Here is a 26,353-nt window from a genome sequence, read left to right as displayed (position 1 = left end):
CGACAGTTGTGGTTTCTTCAAGTCTTTTCAAATAAATTTTAAACAAAGGTCTGATGGCAGTTGGGAAGAAGCTGTTCTTGACTCGATTTGTACATGATCTCAGACTTTTGTAACTTTTTTCCGACAGAAGAAGGTGGAAGAGAGAATGTCCGGGGTGCGTGAGGTCCTTAATTATGCTGGCTACTTTTCCGAGGCAGCGGGAAGTGTAGACAGAGTCAATGGATGGGAGGCGGGTTTGCGTGATGGATTGGAGGATGTGACTTTGTGACTGTTCTGCATCTAAAGGAAATGTATCATTTATTTGTAATGGAATACAAATACTAGGGGAACAAGGGATGGACATTTGTCTTCAGTCAATATGGCTCTAGTTACAAAAGTGGTGTGACATGAGATGACTCACAACCTAAGCCAACGGAAGGGGTGAATTTGGACTATTTCCAATGTGGGATTCTGGAATAATGAGAAGTGGGGAGGAAAGTTGAAAATTTGGGATCTTTGTTGGCACAGTGTCACCATGTGGGGTATGACTCTTCTGGGCACAGTTCAATGCCACTTCCAAAGTTCCAAAGCAGAGATGGGAAAGACATTGCCTGTGCCGGCAACGCTAAAGTATCCCTCGGAACTTGAGTGGTAAGAAACTTCCATGTTGCCTTCATAGGTTTTTTGTTACACTTGTATTTGGGTGGCATGGTGGCACAATGGTTAGCACTGCTGCCTCACAGGCCAGGAACCGGGTTCATTCCTGGCTTGGATCACTGTCTGTGTGGAGTTTGCACATTCTTCCCATGTCTGCATGGGTTTCCTCCGGGTGCTCCGGTTTCCTCCCACAGTCCAAAGATGTGCTGGTTAGATGGATTGGCCATGCTAAATTGGTGTCAGAGGGACTAACCAGGGCAAATGCATGGGGTAATGGGGATTGGCCCTGGGTGGGATTGTGGTCGGTGCAGACTCGATGGGCCGAGTGGCCCCCTTCTGCACTGTAGGATTCTATGATTCTATGATATTTAAATCTTGATAATAAATTCTACTTGATTCATGAACACTAGTTATTCATACCTTGTTAGGTCAGGCACAACTGAGGACCTAGTCTTAGAAATTATGAATTTGGAAAGTAGAAATTTTAATTAGAAGGGTGTTATACCTAAAATCTCACAAAACATAGTTCAAGAAAAGTGAGATCCGCAATACAGAGATGACTGGATCTTTGTACACAATTGGCTTTGAGGTCAGCAGCTGTTGCTGTGGCTTCACTGCTGCCCGTGAAACCTGGGCTAATATCAGTTTAGCAAATTATTTGGTTAAATGTCAGCCTGCCTTCTGTGTCTAAAAAAATCAGGATGAGGAGGATGAAAGATGAGCAGATACGCCAGAACATTCCAGAAACTAACATTTCAGTGCACAAGGTGACCTTGCAACCTGTTTACTTTTTAATACGAAATGGTAACTGGTTGCTTACATCAAAGGGAAAGAGTCTGATTGAAGAAGCGATGAAAAGCAGCATTCCATTCGACAAGTTTTCAGAATCTATACAGAGTGAAAGATAAGTAGTAGCTAATGTCACTGCTTAATTATACCTTAAATTAACATTTTAAATGGGATTAGATAGATATGTACGAAGAGACTTCGGACCCAGGGTGGGGAGGATGGAAGCTGATGGGTGTAACCATTTAGACTGGTTCCACTTCCGTGACTGTGTGGAGTTTGCACATTCCCTCTGCCCCCCCCCCCCCACCCCCACCCCCCCCCTCCCCCCCCCCCCCCCACTCCCACCCCTCCCCCCCTGTATCTGCGCGGGTTTCCTCCAGGTCCTCCAGCTTCCTCCCACAGTCCAAAGACGTGCGGGTTAGGTGGATTGGCCATGCTAAATTGCCTCTTAGTGTCCCGAGATGTGTAGATTAGGGGGATTAGCGGGTGGGGTTCCAGGGCTAGGGGCTGGGTGGGATTGTCGTCGGTGCAGACTCTGGATCGAATGGCCTCTTTCTGCACCATTGGGATTCTATGATTCTATTCTACGATTCTATGCAGGCAAATGGGGTTAGCTTAGATGGGCTTTTTGGTTGGTATGGGCCAGTTTGGGCTGAAGGGCCTGTCTCCATGCTGTAGATTCTATGATAACCAGGAGCTGCTATATGGTCAGTCTCAAAATTAAATTGATAAATCAGCTGGGGGGCATTTTGGCCACTAATTCTATGAATGGGGGACTCCATGGAGCTCAGGATTGTTCTAATTCATGAACTGTATTGAGGGTGGCACTTGGTCATTGATCAGTATTGGCAGCAGATTGACTATTTCGACAACCCATTTAGATGAATGCATCCAACTTACATGACTGCTCTTTGTAAAGATGTTACATTGTCCTTCATTTGCTCTTGCCGAAAATGTTGACTCACCTTTTTCCGAGTCAGACAAGATGATAGATTCATTTTTCAAAGAGTCAGATATTTTAATCTAAGCTGCCCAATTTTATCACCCAGCCTATGGGCATCCCATCAAATGAATCATAGAATCATAGAACACTACAGTGCAGAAGGAGGCCATTCGGCCCATCGGGCCTGCACCAGCAACAATCCTACCCAGGCCCTATCCCCATAACCCCACGTATTTAACCCTAATCCCCCTAAGCAATTTACCATGGCCAATCAATCTAACCCGCAGATCTTTGGAATGTGGGAGGAAACCGGAGCACCCGAAGGAAACCCACGCAGACACGGGGAGAATTTGCAAACTCCACCCAGTCACCTGAGACCGGGATTTAATCCGGGTCCCTGGCACTGTGAGGCAGCAGTGCTAACCACTTGAGTTATGTTAAATTCATCCCCTAAGATTCCAGAAACTTTGCTTGTAAGATTTCTAAATAATCTCTGTTGGAAAGGCCGGTTGAGACTAGCCCTCCATTTGTACACAAGTGCCTGTTATAATGAGCAGACCCCAGAAACTCCAGTATATAACCCTCTACAGATCACAGGTGTTTTTTTTCATGGGATGTGGGCATTGCTGGCCATCGGTGTCCATGCGCAATTGCCTTTAGGAAGATGCCATTCCAGCTGATTTATCACTTTAATTTTGAGACTGACCATATAGAGGCTCTTGGGGCAGCACGGTGGCACAGTGGTTAGCACTGCTGCCTCACAGCGCTAGGGACCCAGGTTCGATTCCTGGCTTGGGTCACTGCCTGTGTTGCGTTTGCACGTTCTCCCCGTGTCTGCGTGGGTCTCCTCCGGGTGCTCCAGTTTCCTCCCACAGTCCAAAAGACGTGCTGGTTAGGTACAGTGGCCATGCTAAATTCTCCCTCAGTGTACCCGAACAGGCGTCAGAGTGGGGATTTTCACTGTAACTTCATTGCAGTGTTAATGTAAGCCTACTTGTGATAATAATAAATAAACTTTAAAAAACTATCTAATGCCATTTAAAATGTTAATTTAAGGTATAATTAAGCAGTGACATCAGCTACTACTTATCTTTCACTTTGTAACTAGGTGCTATGTAATATATTTCATTTCGTGTTTCGAAACAGGAAGCCCAGAAGCAACTGTAAGGCAGTTTATTTAATGTCTAGAACTTTTGCCCTGCTGAGAAAATGGTGGTTTCCTCACGGTTTGCTTATTCAATGATTGTACTGTGGTTAAATCAGAGAAAATACTTTGGGAGCAAAAAGGTGCTTTTACTGAACCATTTCCAGGTAATTTCTGTCCTGATGTGAGGGAGGAAAGGAGAGATCCCATTGAAAAGGACGGATACGATAGTGACTTTTAAGGGGCGTCTTGACAAATACATGAATAGGATGGGAATAGAGGGATATGGTCCCCGGAAGGCTAGGGGGTTTTAGTTAAGTCGGGCAGCATGGTCAGTGCAGGCTTGGAGGGCCGAAGGGCCTGTTCCTGTGCTGTAATTTTCCTTGTTGTTTGTTCTTTGATAATAAATGCAAAATCACATGCCAGGATGCACATCAGAATTGATTTGTTATGTACGGAAACGTCAAAGTGCCTGACTTTCCCCTCCTCTATGATACCATCTTTGGGAGACAACTAATGCTAATGATAAGGAAGAGCAGCACTGGTGTGTCCATGAATACAGTAAGAGTTTTAACAACACCAGGTTAAAGTCCAACAGGTTTATTTGGTAGCAAATGCCATGAATTGGCAGAGAAGGTGAATATCTACAAGACTGTTGAGAAATTCATCTTAGATTGGGGAATGAGGTAAAGGGAGAAAGGCTGGCAATGCACTTAGAACCAACCACCAAACCATAGAATCCCCACAGTGCAGAAGGAGGCCATTTGATCCATCAAGTCCGCATCATTCTTCGAAAGAGTCTCCCACCCAGCAATACCCTACCCCCACCTTGCCTCGTCCCTATAACCCCGCACATTTTCCATGGCTAATCCACACATTTTTGGACATTAAGGGGCAATTTAGCATGGCCAATCCACCTAGCCTGCACATCTTTGGACTGTGGGAGAAACCAGAGCACCCAGAGGAAACCCACGCAGACATGGGGAGGATGTACAAACTCCACGGAGACAGTGACCCAAGGCCAGATTCGAACCTGGGTCTCTGGTGCTGTGAGGCAGCGGTGCTAACCACTGTGGCACCGTGCTGCCTCAGCAGAAAGGCAATCACCATATTTTCTTATATGGATCTGATGTGTAGTCCAGCGCATCAGGCAATGAAACAAGCACTTTGCCATAATTTCGACTGTGTCAAAAGCACATGGAGTCAAATTTGAAGTATGGCTAGAGAACTCAGGACAATGCTTAAGAAGACCTCCCAATAAAAATGAAATGTCTCAGAGAGAGGAAATATAACAACTGCTGTGGAATTGTTTAATCTTTTTATAACAGTTCTTGTAGATGATTTGAAAGTATATTTGCTTGACCAAGACACCAGGGCTCAAAAGTTAAATGGCCGATTAAATTGACTACTTTCGAAAACATAGAAACATAGAAAATAGAAGCAGTAGTATAGGCCATTTAGCCCTTCGAGCCTGCTCCGCCACTCATTATGATCATGGCTGATCATCAAATTCAATATCCTGATCCCGCCTCCCGCCCCCCCGAATCCCTTTAGCCCCAAGAGCTATATCTAATTTCTTCTTGAAATCACACAACGTTTTGATAGAAACAAAGAATTTACATTCTGAATGCCAGAAATCTGATGAATGAGTGAGAAGACAGATGTACTAAAGCAGTCAACTGGCAACTAATTCACAACACTAAGTAATCAGCTGACACCTACTCACATTGTACAACACAGAAGGATCATAGAGAAATTAAGAGCTGGATTCTCCTTTCAATTGACATTCATTTTTGAGGCACTAAATTGAGTAGAGTTTGGGGTAAGGCCTCACTAAAAATTGAATTTCACTGTTAAAACAAATGCCATTCCCCTTTACAGTCATCCCAAACATCCCTGCTGTATTTATGTGTTTCTGGCCTTTTATATGTTTTCCTCAATTTCACCATTCTTGTAAACCTCTTCTGCACTCTCTCCAATGTGTTCAAATCCTTCCTATAGTGTGGCACCCAGAACTATACACAATATTCCAGCTGAGGTCTAACTAGTGTCTTGTATAAATTCAGCATAACTTCCTTGCTCTTGTACTCTACACCACTATTAATAAAACCCAGGGTACTATGCTTTATTAACTGCTCTCTCCACCTGTCCTGCCACTTTCAATGACCTATGCACATATACAACCAAGTCCATCTGCTCCTGCAGCCACTGAAGAATTTTACCCCTTATTTTGTATTCCCTCTCTATGTTCTTCCTACCAAAATGCATCAACCCACACTTCCCCCTATTGAACTTCATTTGCCACCTATCTGCCCACTCCCCCAACTTGTCTATGTCCTTTCGAAGTTTTATTCTGTCCCCTTCACAGTTTACAATGCTTCCAAGTTTTGTGTCATCTGCAAACAAGATCGAGATCACTAATATATATATGGAAAAGCAAGGATTCCAATACCAACCCTTGGGGAACACCACTACAAACCTTCTTCCCACCTGAAAAACATCCATTGATCATTACTCTCAGCTTCCTATTGTTCAGCCAATTTTTTATCCATGACATTCACAAAGAATTCCCTGGATTCCTACGTTTTAAAGAGAAACCAAGGTGGATATGGAGGATTTTGGATTGGATATGGATGAAATGAAGAAGCATAAAAGATGTTTGTTTCTTATACATAGATTGCCACTCAACAAAGTTTACAGACTGATAGGTGTTACTTAGATTGCTCTCCATATCTCTCAGCAAGCAACTGGGGAGAAATGTTAGCTGCTCCTTGAATGTCCACTTTGAACAATGGAAAAGCATGGTAAATACCAATCAAAGTCAACAGTGCCTGCAATGGGATCCTTCCAGGCAGCATCTGAAGACCTTCATCATGCCAGTGAGATCGTGACTGTTCACTGATGCTCTCTTCAAATCGGTCATTTTCTTCCCGGTAATGCCAGCTAAATTAAATGACGTAACAAATTTTATCCCTTCATCTTTTGGTTTCTTCCATTACACTTGGGGTTGCCACAATTCTGGTTGATCACCTATCTGTCTCTGCCCCTGTCAATTGTCTATTCCTCTTCCAACTCCGCTGCGATTAAGTCTCTCACCACCATATCTTTCTATCCGGCCTTAGGCTTTCCTCTTCTCCTATTTTTTGATTTGATTTGATTTGATTTATTATTGTCACATGTATTACAGTGAAAAGTATTTTTTCTTGCACACTATACAGACAATGCATACCATTCATAGAGCACAGAGGGGAGAAGGAAAGGAGAGGGTGCCAAATGTAGTGTTACAGTCATAGCTAGGTTGTAGAGAAGGATCTATTTAATATAAGGTATGTCCATTCTTCTTGCCAGTCCCAACTCCATCACTTGCCTCACCACATTTCTGCTCTCTCTCTCTAACTGATGACTATAACATTTCAATCCCTTCTCAGCTACTTTGCTCGATGCCCCCAAAATCTTCACTGACCCACTCATCATAGAATCCCTATAGTGCAGAAAGGGGCCATTTGGCCACATCAAGTCTGCACCAGCTGTCCCACCCAGACCCACCTCATCTCCACTAATCCCCCTAACCTACAATATTTGGGACATTAAGGGGCAAATTAGCATGGCCAATCCATCTTTCCTGCACATTTTGGACTGTGGGGTGAAACCGGAGCACCCAGAGGAAACCCATACAGACATGGGGAGAACATGCAGACTCCACACAGTCACCCAAGGCCGGAATCAAACCCAGGTCCCTGGCGCTAGTGCTAACCACTGTGCTACCCTGCTGCTCATAGGATGGTTCCTAACTTTGCCCTTTCTCAATACACCACAAATCCATCTGCATCTTATCCAAACCCAATCATTGTCAAATTGTATAAACTGGCAAAATTTTCACAACTGCAAGGAAAGGATGTGAATTTATATTGTGCCTTCATCAGTTCAGAACACTTGAAGCACTTACAGCCAATTAAATAATTTTGCAGCATAGTCTTTATTTTAATGTAAGGAATTGCAGCTGATTTGAGTAATGCTAGGTGCAAAGCAACAATTAAATAAATTATCATATCATTTGTTTTAGGTGTAGCTTGAGGGATAAATACTGGCAGGAAAACAGGAGAATTCACGTACTATTCTTTGAAAAGTCTGCATCACATCTTTTACTCTCAACTGAGAAGACAGCAAAGGCCTAAGTTTAACATTGCATCTGAAAGGATGAATTAGCACAGCACCCTCTCAGTGGAGCGAGAGTTTAGATTATGGGCCTGATTTTACCATTTTCATTCTAAGTGCCGAATCTGGGCGTAATGCAGATCCGATTTAGAAATCTGCTTTCTGGCGCCCCCATACGCTCTCAGCCATCTCCAGTCCCATTCGTGCTGTGGGCGGGGCTTAGCGCAGCTGGAACGATCGGAGCTCTGGACTGCGCATGCGCAGTTAGAAAAAAATTGGAAAAGCCCGCCCGTGTCGGATTGCTCCCGGGCCGCAGAAAGCAGAGAAAGCGGCCCGAGAGCGACAAGCGGGAGCAACGGTGTATCTCGGGGGTGGGGGGGGGGGGGGGGGGGGAGGCGGTGCAGATAGATCTCTGGTGGGGGGGGGCAGATGGATCTTTGGGAGGGGCAGATGGATCTCTGGTGAGGGGGGCAGATGGATCTCTGGTGGGGGGGGGGGGCAGATGGATCTCTGGAGGGGGGGCAGATGGATCTCCGGTTGGGGTGGCAGATGGATCTCTGGGGGGGGGGCAGATGGATCTCCGGTGGGGGGGTGCAGATGGATCTTGGGGGGGGGAGGGCAGATGGACCTCTGGTGAGGGAAGGGGGAGTGGATAAGGGGGGGACACCACATCACTGTCCGATCACAACCCCTGCCCCCCTCCCCCCCCCACCGACCGCCCGCAGAGTTGCAGCGGACCCCCTTGTCCCCCCACCAGAGATCCATCTGCCCCCCCCACCAGAGATCCATCTGCCCCCCCCACCAGAGATCCATCTGCCCCCTCCAGGGGATGAGGTTCTCCGAGACATCATGAATCAGTAGCTCGCAACACTGAGGGCCCGATTTTGCCAAAACTTCACGCCCGTTTTCAGGCGTGAAATGGCGGTAAAGTTGGGTGTGGGCCTATGCCGCGATCCTGCACCCGATTCCTAGCGGATTGCGCCCTTTACCAACAGCGCACCCAAATCGGCCGGTGCGACGATTTAAATGCATTTGCATGCATTTAAATCGACTTAATGAAGCGCGTGCCCAACTTTACCATCAATTCCCCCTTTACCGGCCCAATTCACGTCCGCGCCTTTACCGACCTGATAAATAAAAGTCCAACTTGTACTATTATTCGGCAGGAGAATCACCGAGGCCCACCCTTTGCGGACACCCCTTCTAACCACCCGGCAGACCCCCCCCCCCCCCCCCCGCCCCCCCCCCCCCCCCCCGGGGATCAGACCCCTCTGGGAGGCAGGCCCCCCCCCACCCCCCCCAGGATCGGACCCCTCTGGGAGGCAGGCCCCCCCGGCAGAGCACACCCCTAACCTACCTCGATCGTGGTCTCCCTCCACCATCCTTCCCGCTCACCTTCAGTCCTTCGACAGCCTGCAGCATGTTCCTGGACACTGACTTCGAGCCACGGCTGAAGTGACCGGGCTTCACACAGGTCCGCTGGCGTCTGCCGGAGGAGGGGGGGGCGGGCCCAGTTGGAACTCTGGTCGGGGGGGTGGGATGAGGAGAGGGGGCGGGACCACATCGCCCTTTTGAGTGGGGGGGGGGCGGATGGGAGGGGAGAGGGGGTGTGACGTCTCATCCTCTGGGTGGTGGGGGTTGGGAGGGGAGGAGGTGTGATGTCTCATCCTCTGGGTGGTCGGGGGGGGTGGGTGGAGGGGGTGTGACGTCTCATTCCCTGGGGGGGGGGTGGAGAGGGGGTGCGACGTCTCATCCTCTGGTTGAGGGGGTTCCGCTACCTGTTTGCGGCCGATCCCTCCTGGCACTATCACTGGTACACTACCAGCCACAGCCATCTCTCCCACTCTCTCGCACCTGTGGCTGGTAGTGTACCAGTGATGGTGCCAGGAGGGATCGGCCACAAACAGGCAGCGGAACCTCCTCAACCAGAGGATGAGGCGTCACACACCCTCTCCCCCCCCCCAGGGAATGAGACGTCACACCCCCTCACCTCCCACCCCCCCAGGGGATGATAAGTCACACCCCCTCCCCTCCCACCCCCCAGGGGATGATAAGTCACACCCCTTCCCCTCCTCCCACCCCCCTCCCCCCCACTCCCCCCCCTTTCCCGCCAACCAGAGGATGAACGGCACAGAGGCTCTCTCTGCCCTCTGCTTTGTTTTTTGCGCCCGGGCGCGTTCTGTCAGATTTTTTCAGCTCCTATCGTTCCAGCGGCGCTAAGCGCGGCCTCCAGGCTCGGATCTATTTGACGCCCGCACCCGGCACTCAGTCTCTAAATGGTAAAATTGGGCCCTGAGTCTCAGGGTGTACAGAATGTGAGAGACAGTGTCACCAATCTGATGACTCACATTTGCCACATTCTCCAGGAATTGTCACCGTGGAGGCTGCGAGGACATCCATTGCCGGTGCCTGTGAAAGTAACGGCCACCCTGAACCTCCACATCACTGGCTCCTCCCAAGCTTTCACTGGTGACCCCTGTGGGATCTCTCAAACAGGCGTCTTAGATGCCCTTTTTGCCAAAGTCCATAATTATGTCAATTGACAGAGATCAAACAAGCCAGAATCTTTCTCCTACCCATCCTCTCAAAGACTTTCATTGCTATTTGTGATATATATAAATGATTTGGAAGAAGGTGTAACTGGTGTTATCAGCAAGTTTGCGGATGACACGAAGATGGCTGGACTTGCGGATAGCAATGAACATTGTCGGGCAATACAGCAGGATATAGATAGGCTGGAAAATTGGGCGGAGAGGTGGCAGATGGAATTTAATCCGGATAAATGCGAAGTGATGCATTTTGGAAGAAATAATGTAGGGGGGAGTTATACAATAAATGGCAGAGTCATCAAGAGTATAGAAACACAGAGGGACCGAGGTGTGCAAGTCCACAAATCCTTGAAGGTGGCAGCACAGGTGGAGAAGGTGGTGAAGAAGGCATATGGTATGCTTGCCTTTATAGGACGGGGTATAGAGTATAAAAGCTGGAGTCTGATGATGCAGCTGTATAGAATGCTGGTTAGGCCACATTTGGGATACTGCGTCCAGTTCTGGTCGCCGCACTACCAGAAGGACGTGGAGGCGTTAGAGAGAGTGCAGAGAAGGTTTACCAGGATGTTGCCTGGTATGGAGGGTCTTAGCTATGAGGAGAGATTGGGTAAACTGGGGTTGTTCTCCCTGGAAAGACGGAGAATGAGGGGAGATCTAATAGAGGTGTACAAGATTGTGAAGGGGATAGATAGGGTGAACGGTGGGAAGCTTTTTCCCAGATCAGAAGTGACGATCACGAGGGGTCACGGGCTCAAGGTGAGAGGGGCGAAGTATAACTCAGATATTAGAGGGATGTTTTTTACACAGAGGGTGGTGGGGGCCTGGAATGCGCTGCCAAGTAGGGTGGTGGAGGCAGACATGCTGACACTGTTTAAGACTTACCTGGATAGTCACATGAGCAGCCTGGGAATGGAGGGATACAAACGATTGGTCTAGTTGGACCAAGGAGCGGCACAGGCTTGGAGGGCCGAAGGGCCTGTTTCCTGTGCTGTACTGTTCTTTGTTCTTTGTTTGTTCAAAGAAGTCTGCTTATTTCCTTCATAAAACGAAAGTCTACATTTCCCTTGTCATTATCCAGCTCCAAAGAGTTGCAAGCAGACACAGAAATTAACTTTGAACGCCTTGTGATCACCTTGTGCTTACTTTCTTAAACAACTATCACCAAAAGGAACTGAAAAATTGATAGACCCTATCTATAATTATTTTTTATCAACACGGTTAGTCTTTGCAGCAGCTTACTTACTTGATCTGGCTCCTAATTTATTACTTCTACAAGATGCTCCCTGTGTGAGAGAAGGTTAAGTGGTGGATGGCTGGGAATTTCCCTAGAGCCTGAGATGACTCTTGCCAAAGTGAAGCACTCTATCCTGTGAGAAACACAAGGCACACCAATACAATTAATATTCTGCCTACTCGGTCCGATTGAAGATAGAGCAAGTGAATGAAAACATCACAATCTAATTAAGAAGGAACTCCTTTCCCCCTGTATTTAGGCTAATAGGTTCATGGGAATCCAAATATATAAACCCAGCCTTGTTCGGATACTCATTTCTCAGTTGCGCTGAGACAGACCATATGGACAGTTCATGAAATGTTACACTGGTCAGATCCCTCCTCTGAGGATGGAATTGAGACACATTTGTCAGTTTAGTGTGAAATTACTGCGCCATCCTCCTGATCTTTTACATCATACTATCCAATCCAGGAGTGAAGTATGATTTTCAAAGTAAATTGTGAATTAAAATAATTCAAATTTGAGCATTTTGAGCTTAATTGTGAAACCCGTACCTTCTTTGCTTTAAAAACAGCACCCTCAATCACGTTACTTCGGATTCAGAGATGCCCGTTTGTAAAGTGGTTTAGCAATATTTACCCTTAAAGTGGCAACACGTCTGTTGATTCCATTTTCCATTGGCGGTGGCACAGTGGTTAGCACTGCTGCCTCACAGCGCCAGGGACCCATGTTTGATTCCCAGCTTAGGTCACTTGTGGAGTTTGCACGTTCTCCCCGTGTCTACGTGGGTTTCCTCCAGGTGCTCCGGTTTCCTCCCACAGTGCAAAAGAAGTGCCAGTTAGGTGCATTGGCCATGCTAAATTGTCCCTCATTGTACCTGAACAGGCGCCGCCGGAGTGTGGCGACTAGTGGATTTTCACAGTAACTTCATTGCAGTGTTAATGTAAGCCTACCTGTGTCAATAATAAAAAACAGTATAGGGTTGTGACTGTTGGCATAGTTGGGAAGTGTCAATTGCAATGGTTACCTCAGGTGCTCACTTCAGTAACAGGAACAATAGACAAAGGTTTCCACAGGTTTGGAATTTTGCTTCCAGTATGTTGATGGCACAGGGTATTTTCTGCAACAGGGTAGTTTGTGTGGCACCACCAGTGCAGAGAGGACATTCCTGGGTTTTCCATGGTCCCATAATGCATCTATAGCACTGGGGGCACAAAGGTCAGGGTAACATTTCCTGGGTAGAGTTCTGAAATGACGGGTGTGGTGTCCAATAACACCTCTTCCTCTAAGGAAAAAAAGAATTGAGCTTTTTTGCTGTTGCTGCACTTAGTAAATGAAGTAAAAATTGAAAAGCTCAAGTGGAGGGGGCTGACAACCTTCTTTCGCAAGACTCGGGAAGTCGTGATATTGCGAGAGGTTCTGGCAAGGAGGTGTGTCATTTTGAATTTGAGGGCAATCGCCTCAGCAAGCCAGGTCGAGGACTGCCTAGCGGCTAGCAGACTCGAGCAGCTTCTGCAATAACAAGATCCTGGCAGATGAAGAAGAAATTTAACACCTTCAAGAATCTTGACAGGATGTGAATCCTGTGCTTATCACTGCAATACATATAGACTCCCTTCTCAAATAGCTGCAATTAGGAAACTGTCTTTTTACACATCTTATTGCTCTCTCTACCACTGGCACAATACAACACATATTCATATATGCATGTACCTTTCATCTTCCCAAGATAACCTTTGCTGATGGTGCATGGGCAGTGCAACTAAACTCCTCTCGTTCGCACTTCCATATTGTGTGCCCTTGCAGTGTCTAATTGATTAGCTTGGGTAGGCCTTGGAAAGCAGTTAACATTTCATCAACGTCTTAAAAGTGCAGGGCAAGCAAGCCAATGATTGAATGGAGAAACAATAAAACTGGACTAGGCTCCCTCCCAAATCTCCAGTCACTGATGCACTTTGAAAAACTCGCCCCACAGATAGTGAGTGGGTCACTATCTGGGCTATTGAAGCTGGGCTGGGGAATCTGAATTTGTACACCAGTGCCCATTCTCTCCCTCTTTCTCTTCCCTCAAGCGAATGGTACTTTTCATGCAATCGTTCTGCCAGTATCAAAGTTAACTGGCACTATTATACGATATGAGGGGATCTGAAAATGTGCTCCAAACAGTGACTTGCAGATGTGAATAGCCATTTGTTTCCTGCAGTTCCATATGTAAGAAGATCAACCTGCATTGAGTTAATGGTATATTCAGGACTGTTCCTCACATATAATCATAAATACATGACAACCTCTCCCTGAAGATTTGTACTATTGAATATCACAGCCCGCACAGGACTATTGCTCCTGACAATTACATATCCACTGATTCTGTTCATAATGCCCTTGCTTGGGGAATAAAAAGGTTACAAGTTCCAAACCCCACCGCCATTCCAAGGTTTGAGTAACTAATTTTATGGAGAAAGATCACTGCAGTACTGAAGGAGTGTTGCACTGTCAGGCATGCTGTCTTTAGTGCACGATGTTGAACTGAGGCCCTGACGATCGGGTAAATGCTAAACATTCTGCATCACAAAGAGCAGCAGGAGGTAACATTCTTCCCTGAACTAACACTACCAAAAATAGGTGATCATTCCACTGCTGTTTGCAGGATTTGCTATGTGAAAATTAGCTGCTGTGTTTTATGCAGAATTACACAGAGGGGGTGATTTTCCAGCCTCGCTGCACCTGCGCCAATCCTGGAAATTAGGGCGCAGGCCCAAAAAATGATTTTGTGCCCAATGGTTTGCAACCATCCTGGTCTCTTTCTAATGGCACTGGGGGTGGCACAATGGCACAGTAGCTAGCACTGCTGCCTCACAGCGCCAAGGACCCGGGTCCGATTCCTGGTTTGGGTCCTGTGCGGAGTCTGCAAGTTCTCCCCGTGTCTGCGTGGGTTCCCCTAGGTGCTCCGGTTTCCCCCCACGCTCCGAAGACGTGCTGGTTAGGTGCATTGGGCATGCTAAATTCTCCCTCAGGCGCCAGAGTGTGGCGACTAGGGGGTTTTCACAGTAACTTCATTGCAGTGTCAATGTAAGCCTACATGTGACACTAATAAATAAACTATGACCTAAAAAACTTAACACACTGGATCATGCCCAGAGAGCGCACCAGGCCGATTAGCATATTTAAAGTAGCATTTAAAAATACTCAGGCCGTTCAACGGTGGATTCTCCTAGCTCCCTGGGCCTTGCGACCTTCAGGTGCACGTGAGATCAGCGAAAATTACTGGCAGAGATCTGGCACGATGGCCACGCTAGGGGGCTCGGAGGCCAAGGGAACCCCTGGGCGGTTGGGGACATGGCTGAGCAGTGGGGGAAACATGCCTCCCATGTGAGGGGCAGGGGTGGGGGGGGGAGGGGAGTGGGGTTCATAGGGGGAGGGAGGGGGTCTCCCTGTGCACTGTGAGATTGGTGTGCCCTTCCAAAATGACACCTTATCACTTTGCAGCCAGGCTCACTCGTATGTTTAGGCCCCGCACCCCCCAGAACTGGCACGCAACTCACCACTCTCCCAAAAAACGACTGTGGGACGATTGCCGTTTGGACTGTGCCAGACAGACCGGCACGGATCCCTCCGGTTTTCTCATTGTTATGACAAGTTTTGGGGGGAAAATTCCACCCAGAATTTACAGAACAGCAACAAGCAATTTGCTGCAACTGGTCTATGCTGGTCTTAATGTTGCACACCAGTCTCTTTCTACCTTATTTTATCTAATCCTTCGAGCATCTAGCAGCCCTCATAAGCATCTACACTAGTCACCTCAACCACCAAAATTGCCTTTAAAATTAAAACAGAAAATCTCAGCAAGTCTGACAGCATCTGTGGAGAGAGATTAGAGCCAATGTTTCGAGTCTGGATGACTCTTCGTCAGAGCTAAGAGCAAAGTAAATAGAAGAGATTTGTACAATGAGGGTGGCGGGGGGGGGGTGGAGGGGGGTGGGGGCTGTAATTGGACAAAGGGAATGTAAATGAGGATGAAGAAGGCAAAGAAAAGTGCTAAAAGTGTCCATTAAGTGATCGGAATGTGTGAATGGCAGAACAGAGGATGGAGAGCGGGAATGAAGAAGTGGAAAAATGGAAGTGACAAAGAAAGATGATAAAAATGGGTGAATGAGATAAAAAGAAACAAATGGAACAAATGAGGACTTGGGATGGTGAGCAGGGAGGAGGTAAAGGGGCAGGTGTTGCACCTTCTATGATTGCATGGGAAGGTGCCGTGGGCAGAGGGTGAGTTGTTGGGTGTGGTGGGGGAGTGAACCTGGGTGTCCCGGAGAGAGTGGTCTCTGAGGAATGCTGACCAGGGTGGGGTATGGGGAGGATGTGTTGAGTAGTGGCATCATGCTACTTTCCAAAATAGCGCTGCTGATATGTCTTCCTTCTTCCTCAATCGTGGTTTTCCACCCACTGTGATTGACAGGGCTCTCAACCACATCCGAACCATCCCCCGGGCCACTGCTCTCACCCCCCTCCCTCCCAGAACCAGGATAGGGTCCCCCTTATCCTCACTTTTCACCCCACCAGCCTCCGCATTCAAAGGATCATCCTCCACCATTTCCGCCAACTCCAGCATGATGCCACTATTCAACAGTGTGTTTGTATATGTGAATTATTTATTTATTTTTCAGTTAAATTTGTGTTAAAAAATCGGAGGTTTTTTTTAAAATCCAAAACAGGAAGTAGGCCCAGGAGAAGCCTGGGAAGGTTTTTGGAGGGTATTAAAGCAGGCCACGCTTTTGAGCGGGCAGCGTCAGGAGCGGGCAGGGAGTGAGTGGGAAGCAGAGTGAAAGCTGTAAGGGCTTTGGCTCACAGGGTTTCGGGGGAAGGGCGAGCAGGGGTGAGTTTCTTTTTTTTAATTTCTAATTTACTTTTCTCTGTGTACCTTGGTAGAAAGGGTGAAATATGAGTGTTAAGCCAGTGTGTTGTTCACAGTGCAGTATGTGGGAGGTCCTGGAGGCACCTGGCCTCCCGGACATCCACATCTGTGAGGGGTGTGTCGAGCTGCGGTTCCTGAGGGACCGTGTCAGGGAGTTGGAACAGCAGCTCAAGGATCTTAGGCTGTTAAGGGAGAATGAGGAGGTGATAGACAAGAGCTATCATCAGGTGGTCACACCTGGGCCACGGGAGGAGGCCAAGTGGGTGACGGCCAGGAAGGGTAAAGCTCGGGTGATTGAGAGCACCCCGGTGGGTGTGCCCCTGCACAACAAGTACTCCTGCCTGAGTACTGTTGGGGGGACAGCCCATCTGGGGGAAGCAGCAGTGGCCGTGTCTCCGGGGTGGAGTCCGGCCCTGTAACTCAGAGGGCTAAGGAAAGGAGGAGGAAGGCGGTATTAATCGGGGACTCGACAGTCAGGGGGACGGACAGGCCATTTTGCGGAGGCAGGCGGGAGTCTCGCATGGTGGTCTGCCTCCCTGGGGCTGGGATCCAGGATGTCGCTGGGCGAGTCCCAGAAATCCTGAGGTGGGAGGGAGAGGAGCCGGAGGTAGCGGTACATATTGGTACCACTGATGTGGGTAGGAAGGGGGAAGGGGTCATGAAAAGAGAGTATAAGGAATTAGGGAGACACCTGAGAAGGAGGAAAGCAAAGGTAGTAATCTCAGGATTGCTGCCTGTGCCACGGGAAGGTGAGGACAGGAATGGAGTGAGGTGGAGGATGAATGTGTGGCTGAGGGACTGGTGCAGGGGGCAGGGATTCAGTTTCCTGGACCATTGGGACCTCTTCAGGGGCAGGTGTGACCTGTACACAAAAAACGGGTGGCACTTGAATCCCAGGGGGACCGATATCCTGGCAGGAAGGTTGGCTAAGGCTACTGGGGAGAGTTTAAACTAGATAGGTTGGGGGGAGGGGATCAAAATGAGGTGACTGAGAGTGAGGAAGGTAGCTCGCAAACAGAGAAGGGTTATAGGCGGTGCAAGAGGGCGGATGGACAGGGAATAGAGAAGGGGAGAGCTCAGACCAAAGGATTGAGATGTGTTTACTTTAATGCCAGGAGTATAGTGGATAAAGGGGATGAGCTCAGAGAGTGGATTGATGCCTGGAAGTGTGATGTGGTGGCCATTACGGAGACTTGGATGTCTCAGGGACAGGACTGGATACTCCAGGTGCCGGGATTCAGATGTTTCAGGAAGGACAGGGAGTGAGGCAAGAGAGGGGGTGGAGTGGCACTGCTGATCAGGGATAGTGTCACAGCTGTAGAGAAGGTGTATGCTGTGGAGGGATTGTCCACCGAGTCTCTGTGGGTGGAAGTTCGGAGTGGGAAGGGGCCGGTCACTTTGCTGGGAGTTTTCTATAGGCCGCCCAATAGTAACAGGGAGGTGGAGGAGCAGATAGGGAAACAGATCCTGGAGAGATGCAAACATAGATTGGAATATCCCTAGGGTAAGAGGATTGGATGGGGAAGAGTTCGTTAGGTGTGTTCAGGAGGGTTTCCTGACACAGCATGTGGACAAGCCTACAAGAGGAGAGGCTGTACTTGATCTGGATACTGACCAATGAACCTGGACAGGTGTCAGATCTCTCAGTGGGAGAGCATCTTGGGGTTAGCGATCATAACTCTATCTCCTTTAGGCTTGCATTGGAAAAAGAGAGGATCAGGCAAGCTAGGAAAGTGTTTATATGGAGTAAGGGGAAATATGAAGACATGAGACAGCAAATTAGAGGAGTAAATTGGAAGGAGGTATTCTCGGGGAAATGTACTGAAGAGAGGTGGCAGCTTTTCAAGGAAAGTCTGTCTAGAGTTCTACAGGACAATGTTCCAAGCAGACAGGGAGGTGTTGGTCAGTTAAAGGAACCGTGGTGCACGAAAGCTGTGCGGGACCTAGTCGAGAAGAAAAGGAAAGCGTACAAAAGGCTCAGAGAGCTTGGCGAAGATAGGGATTTAGAAGAGTATACGGCTTGTAGGAAGGGACTAAAGAAGGAAATTAGGAGAGCCAGAAGGGGTCACGAGAAGGCCCTGGCAGGTAGGATTAAGGAGAACCCTAAGGCGTTCTATAAATATGTGAAGAGTAAAAGGATGAGACGTGATGGAATAGGGCCCATAAAAGGTGAAGGTGGGAACGTCTGTACGGAACCAGTAGAAATGGCAGAGGTGCTCAATGAGTATTTTGCCTCGGTTTTCACAGAGGAGAAGGACCTGGGTGGATGTACTGCGGGTGTGGGGTGGACTGAAAGGATTGAGTATGTGGACTTTAAGTAAGAGGTTGTGCTGGAATCTTTGAATGGCATCAAGATAGATAAGTCGCCGGGTCCGGATGGGATGTACCCCAGGTTACTGTGGGAGGCGAGGGAGGAGATTGCAGAGCCTCTGGCGATGATCTTTGCGTCGTTGATGGAGACGGGAGAGGTGCCGGAGGATTGGAGGATTGTGGATGTGGTTCCTATTTTCAAGAAGGGGAATAGGGATAGCCCAGGTAATTACCGACCGGTGAGTCTAACCTCAGTGGTTGATAAACTGATGGAGAAGATCCTGAGGGATAGGATATATGAGCATTTAGAGAGGTTTAGTATGCTCAAGAATACTCAGAAGGCTTTGTCAAGGGCAGATCGTGCCTTACGAGCCTGGTGGAGTTCTTCGAAAATGTGACTAAGCACATTGACGAAGGGAAGGCGGTAGATGTGGTTCATATGGATTTTAGCAAGGCGTTCGATAAGGTCCCCCATGCAAGGCTTCTAGAAAAAGTGAGAGGGCATGGGATCCAAGGGGCTGCTGCCCGGTGGATCCAGAACTGGCTTGCCCAAAGGAGGCAGAGAGTGGGTATAGATGGGTCTTTTTCTAAATGGAGGTCAGTCACCAGCAGTGTGCCCCAGGGATCTGTTCTGGGACCCTTGCTGTTTGTCATTTTCATAAATGACCTGGATGAGGAAGCGGAGGGATGGGTTGGTAAGTTTGCCGATGACACGAACGTTGGTGGGGTTGTGGATAGTCTGGAGGGATGTCAGAAGTTACAGAGGGACATAGATAGGATGCAAGACTGGGCGGAGAAGTGGCAGATGGACTTCAACCCGGATAAATGCATCGTGGTCCATTTTGGTAGGACAAATGGGATGAAGGAGTACAATATCAAGGGAAAGACTCTTAGCACGGCAGAGGATCAGAAGGACCTTGGAGTCCGGGTCCATAGGACTCTGAAATCGGCCCCGCAGGTGGAGGAGGTGGTTAAGAAGGCGTATGGTGTGCTGGCCTTTATCAATCGAGGGATTGAGTTTAGGAGTCCGGGGATAATGATGCAGCTATATAAGACCCTCGTCAGACCCCACTTGGAGTACTGTGCTCAGTTCTGGTCACCTCACTATAGGAAGGATGTGGAAAAGATTGAAAGGGTGCAGAGGAGATTTACAAGGATGTTGCCTGGATTGAGTGGCATGCCTTATGAGGATAGGCTGAGGGAACTCGGGCTTTTCTCCTTGGAGAGGCGAAGGATGAGAGGAGACCTAATAGAGGTGTATAAGATGTTGAGAGGCATAGATCGGGTGGACTCTCAGAGGCTTTTTCCCAGGGTGGAAATGTCTGCTCCGAGAGGACACAGGTTTAAGGTGCTGGGGGTAGGTACAGGGGAGATGTTAGGGGTAAGTTTTTCACACAGAGGGTGGTGGGCGAGTGAAATCAGCTGCCGTCAGGGGTGGTGGAGGCGAACTCAATAGGGTCTTTTAAGAGACGCCTGGATGAGTACATGGAGCTTAATAGGATGGAGGGTTATAGGTAGGTCTAGAAGGTAGGGATGTGTTCGGCACAACTTGTGGGCCGAAGGGCCTGTTTGTGCTGTAGTTTTTCTATGTTCTATGTTCTAACACATCCTCCCCTCACCCCACTCCTGTCAGCATTCCTCAGGGACCACTCTCTCCGGGACACCCTGGTCCACTCCCCCATCACATCCAACAACTCACCCTCTGCCCACGGCACCTTCCCATGCAATCATAGAAGGTGCAACACCTGCCCCTTTACCTCCTGCTCCACATAACCACCCATAAAGAGACAGGCATAACTGGGACATATGCGGGTGCCCAGAGCCACACCTTTGATTTGGAGGAAGTGAGAAGAGTTAAAGGAGAAATTGTTGAGTGAGAGAACCAGTTCAGCCAGGCAGAGGAGAGTGGTGGTGGATGGAGATTGTTCAGGCCTCTGTTTGGGGAAGAAATGAAGAGCTTTGAGGCCATCCTAGTGGGGAATGGAGGTGTAGAGGGAAACCCGAGTGAATCCCAGCGCAAACTGGAGGAATAGCACCTCATCGTTCAATTGGGCACTTTATAGTCTTCTGGACTGAACATTGAGTTCAACAACTTCAGAGCATGAACTCTCCTCTCCACCTTCACCCCATTTCCATTTATCTTATTTTATTTCCATTTGTTTCTTCTTTTCATCTCATTCATCCATTTTTATTGTCCTTTTTTCTCACTTCCATTTTTCCACTTCTTCATTCCTACTCTCCATCTTGCCCCCTCCTTGCCCCCTCCTCCCCCCCCCCACCCCCCACCCCTTTTAGGGCAACTGCCTGAACCATCTGTACAGCGGTTCTGCCATTCACACATTCTGATCACTTAATGGACACTTTTAGCACCTTTCGTAGCTTTCTTCATCCTCATTTTCATTCCCTTTGTTCAATTACAGCACCCCCTCCCACCCCCCCTCCGCCCCCCCACCCCCCTCCACCCCCCCTCACCCCCCTCCGCGCCCCCCCACCCCCCCACCCCCCCCCCCCCCCCCACCCCAACCCTCATAGTATAAATCTCTTTTATTTTCTTTGCCCTTAGCTCTACCGAAGGGTCATCCAGACTCGAAACGTTGGTTCCATTCTCTCTCCACAGGTGCTGTCAGACCTGCTGAGATTTTCCAGAATTTTCTGTTATTGTTTCAGATTCCAGCATCCGCAGTATTTTGCTTTTGCCTTTAAAATTGTTCATGTCCTGGTTTTTTCAGTGCGCGATCCCTTGACACATTTTTTCATGGCCGCAAGTGATTTTAACCCAAAACACCAGGCATTTTCTTTCTTTTTTGCCTATCCTTATTGATTCTGCCCGATGCTGCATCTCTTTCTGGTTCTCTTTTCTGCTTCTCTGATCCAATCTTCCATCAGTAGCTCCGAAATCTATGAACATGGGTGCAGTTCGGCTCTTTAAGCATGTAACTGGGAAACAAGAGGCAACCGTTCAGCTCCCCAAGCCCATTACAAAGAAACAGGATGAGCCCGTTCCAGCCGCTGAGCCTGCTCAGCCATTCAATTAGATGGTGAGTTGATCCTTATCTTAACTCTATCTGCCTTGGGTTCGGTAACCTTTAATACCCTTGTCTACAATTAGCTGTTAATTTAGCTTTGCATCTACTAAATTTTGTCTACATACAAATTTTCAGAAATAATTCATGTAAAATGCTTTAAGGTATATCTGTGGGAAGTGGTAAAGATGCAAAAATATAAAACTCTGGTTCTTTCTAATTAGGACAAACATTGCTGCAATAATATAGTGACTCTTGTCATGTACAAAGGGTTCCCTCTGCAGCTGCTATGGACAACCACTTCTCCCTGAATCTATAGGCACAAGGCCATCTTCTATCTTACATCCAAGTTATTGTGATCTACACACAACCATCTTGTGTAGGCTCCAACCTGAAAATGAAGAGGCTTCCCTGTAGGCTTACCACCTGGGCGTAGGCCAATGCATCCAAAGAATCCATGGCCGGAATTTTCCGGCGGTTCACACTGGCAGGATCTTCTGGTCCCGCCGATGGTGCACCCCTACCACAGGTTTCCTGGCAACATGGGGTGAAGTCAATGGGAAATCCCAATGACAGCGGTGGGACCAGAAGATCTCAAAGTAAGCCAACAGCATGCCTCCTCCCACCATGGAAAAGATGCCACAGGGAGGCCAGAGAATCCCATCCCATGTCCCAAGGAGGGGACTTCCAGGTAGCAAAGGCTGCCCCTGCAGCCCAAACACAACCACTTTTTGTTTTATTCATTCGTGGGACATGGGCATCGCTGGCTGGCCAGCATTTATTGCCCATCCCTAGTTGTCCTTGGAGGGCAGTTGAGAGTCAATCACTTTGCTGTGGCTCTGGAGTCACATGTAGGCCAGGTAAGGATGGCAGGTTTCCTTCTCTAAAGGACATTAGTGAACCAGATGGGTTTTCCGACAATCGACAATGGCTTCAAGTTCATCAGTAGATTCTTAATTTCAGATATTTTTATTGAATTCAAATTCCACCATCTGCCGTGGTGGGATTCGAACCCGGGCCCCCAGAACATTAGCCGAGTTTCTGGATTAATAGCGATAATACCACTAGGCCATCGCCTCCCCATCGCCTCCCCTTCCAATCACCAGGGCCTGCCTGCCTGACCCCAGGAGGTAAAAAAATTTGTAACTCTCCTGTGAGGGTGCCTCAAAATGCAGGCACCCTCTCAGTCTCCTTGCTGCTATCTCTCTCAGTGACACAGCCAAGGCTTCAGAGTTGCAGGCCTTCAGGGCCAACAGCTTGGAGAGCCAACCTACCTTCATTGAACAAACGGGACTTACCAGTTAAGAGGCAGCCACTAGGAAGATTGTCGCCACGGTCTTGCTGCCCTCGTATGTACAGGGCGTTGGTGAGGCCACACCTGGAGGATTGTGTGCAGTTTTGGTGTCTTTATCTGAGGAAGGATGTCCGTGCTATAGCAGGAATATAACGAAGGTTTACCAGGCTGATTCTTCAGATGGCAAGTCTGTTGTATGAGGAGGGACTGTCAGTTAGGATTATGTTCATTGGAGTTTAGAAGAGTGAGAGGGAACCTCATAGAAGCTTATAAAATTCTAACAGGATTAGACAGTATTAGACAGGATAGATTCAGAAAGAATGTTCCCAATGGTGGGGAAGTCCAGAACTAGGGGTCATTGTTTGAGGATAAGGGGTAAACCTTTTAGGACTGAGGTGAGGAGAAATTTCTTCACCCAGAGGGTGGTGAATGTGTGGAATTCACTACCACAGAAACTAATTGAAACTAAAACGTTGTCTGATTTCAAGAAGTAATTAGATATAGCTCTTGGGGCTAAAGGGATCAAGAGATATGGGGGGAAGGCGGGATCAGAATACTGAATTTGATGATCAGCCATGATCAAAATGAATGGTCAAGCATGTTCGAAGGGCTGAATGGCCTAATCCTGCTTCGAGTTTTTATGTTTCTATGAAGGGTCAGGACATGCATATGGTCCCAACGCTGGGACTCAGCCCCTTCCTGAGAAAATTCCAGTCATATTCCCTGTCTCTGACACAGAAACATCCACATGTATTCTCTGAAGAAGGCTGAAATCAATTGAAGCTCTGAAAGCCTGTGCATTCAAAATTTCCTGGAAGCATTTTTAAAACACATTGAGTTACTTTTCGAGAGGTTTAGTGTTCTCCTTCAGAATTGCCTCGTTTGTATTGCATAAATTGGCTTTTCAGCTGCATGTACTTGGAAGTGTTAGAACAAAAGCACTTCGAATAACACTATAAAAACCTAATGCAATACGCTTTTTTAATGGCAAGAGGAATGGAATATAAAACTGAGATGTAATGGTAGATCTTTATAAAAGTTTAATAAGACCACAATTGAAGTACAATGTGCAGTGTTGGACAGCATACTTTAGGAATGGTTTTGAAGCAATATTGTGAGTTTAGCACTGGTTTATTATGATGCTGCCTCCATGAGGAACTATTAAGCATGAAGAAAGAATTGAAAAGCTCCACAAGAGTGAGTGCTTGATGTTGTAAGATGTTGTGTGTGGTTTGCTAGGTCTCATGAAGAGGTTCTGAGTCTTATATAGTTTAACAGTAAGTGTTCATTAACTCCCTGTAGCCATATACATATTTATAGTATAAGGTCTAAGCTAGGAGCTGTCTCCATGCTTGCCTCTACGCATGTTTCTGTTCAGTAAGAGACTGGCATCTAGACTCGGGTCAAGTGTTCCATTGCATCACACTGTGGGCGGTACTGTATCCATTCCAATGTTAACTCACTCTATGTCAGGTCTTTATACTATACCTGCCTCCAAATCTTTATCCAATGTATTTTCAATGCATTCCTATAGACCCAACATATTCAAATTATTTCTACAACCACTTCTCCCTATCTCGGCTCTAGTATTTAAAGACACAGGCAGACTGGAGGTTTAATAAATTTACCAGTTGGAGGAGTGGTAGACTCTGTTGCACTGAGTACACTTTGATGAAGAGGAAGTTGTTTTTGATGTGGTCATTCTCATGTTTGGTTATTGATCTTCGTCCTCCCATTTTGGTCTTTGGAGTTAAACCACTAAGTTAAACCACTAACCACTAAGAAGCATGATTGTGCTTCCTCTTGGTGTGGTATCTTGACCTCATGAATCACCTAGATATCGTCTCTGCATCTGGTTCTGTTAGCTTTGCTTAGCTTTCTGAAGTGTCCTATTCGGGTTACAATTAAAACACTGTGCTGAGACTTCCATGATGTGGAGATGCCGGCGTTGGACTGGGGTAAACACAGTAAGAAGTTTATCAACACCAGGTTAAAGTCCAACAGGTTTATTTGGTAGCAAAAGCCACACAAGCTTTCGGAGCCTTAAGCTCCTTCTTCAGGTGAGTGGGAATTCTGTTCACAAACAAGGCATATAAAGACACAAACTCAATTTACAGAATAGTGGTTGGAATGCGAATCCTTACAACTAATCAAGTCTTAAAGGTACAAACAACGTGAGTGGAGAGAGCATTAAGACAGGTTAAAGAGATGTGTATCTCCAGACAGGACAGCCAGTGAGATTCTGCAAGTCCAGGCAAGCTGTGGGGGTTACAGATAGTGTGACATGAACCCAATATCCCGGTTGAGGCCGTCCTCATGTGTCCTCATGCGTCCTATATGTGGGTTGGGTAAGCGTTCTCCAAGGTGGCCTTCACGACACACGATGGCGCAGAGTCGCTGAGCAGAAACTGATAGCCAAGTTCCGCACACAGGATGGCACTGCTGTATGTTTCTTTTCAATGAGGTTTTGGGCGTATGTTGGTTTTGGAAGGCTCCCACAGCAATGATGTTCACAATCTTTAAAATTCTTAGCAGTGACTCCTTGAATCAACCTTTCTGAATCTTCCGGCAGCATCTAAATATATTTGGGCTGTGAAACTTGGCTTCTGTTGGGTTTCTTTTAACTGCCGATTATTTTTTAAATTCTATATTCTTTCAATCAGAGTGTGTTCAGGCGCTGTCTCGGGACTCGGTGCAGTTTAAAAAGTGGCAATTCTGACTGCTGCTGACTTAAAGGTTTTTTAAAACTCGTTCTGACCGAGGACTTAAATTTTTTTTTAGCTCAACCCTGCCGGGTCTTTTGACTCTACACTCCTTGAGTGTTAAAGCTGGAATTCCAGGGAATTCAGTGGAGTCTCCTGCTGCAGAGTGCAGTTTCATTTCTACCTTCTGTTTCCAACCCTGCTTCAGGGCTTTTCCGTAGCAATAAATTCTGTGTCTTCTGGTACCTTTCATAAGGTCAGAATGCTGTTCCTGAATGCGGAATGCTCAAATTTCTTCTCCAGCTTCTATGAGGCTCTGTGTTTTTCAGATAGCTTCCACCATGTTGTACGATGTGGTGTGTCATTTGGTATGTCTAATGAAGAGGTTCTGAGTCTCATAGTTTAGAGGTAAGTATCTCTTAACTACTACTAGCAACCATATACCTTTAGATAGATTTAAGCTAGCAGCTGACTCCATGCTTTCCTCTAGAGACATCACTGTCCAGTACAAGACTGGCCTCTAGACTTGAGTCATGTGTTCCTTTACAGCAGTAAGAAGTTTAACAACACCAGGTTAAAGTCCAACAGGTTTATTTGGTAGCAAAAGCCACCTTTTGTGGCTTTTGCTACCAAATAAACCTGTTGGACTTTAACCTGGTGTC

This window comes from Mustelus asterias, chromosome 8 (genome assembly GCF_964213995.1).
Source record: "Mustelus asterias chromosome 8, sMusAst1.hap1.1, whole genome shotgun sequence".
Lineage (NCBI taxonomy): Eukaryota > Metazoa > Chordata > Chondrichthyes > Carcharhiniformes > Triakidae > Mustelus > Mustelus asterias.
Note: the sequence above shows the minus strand (reverse complement) of the source record.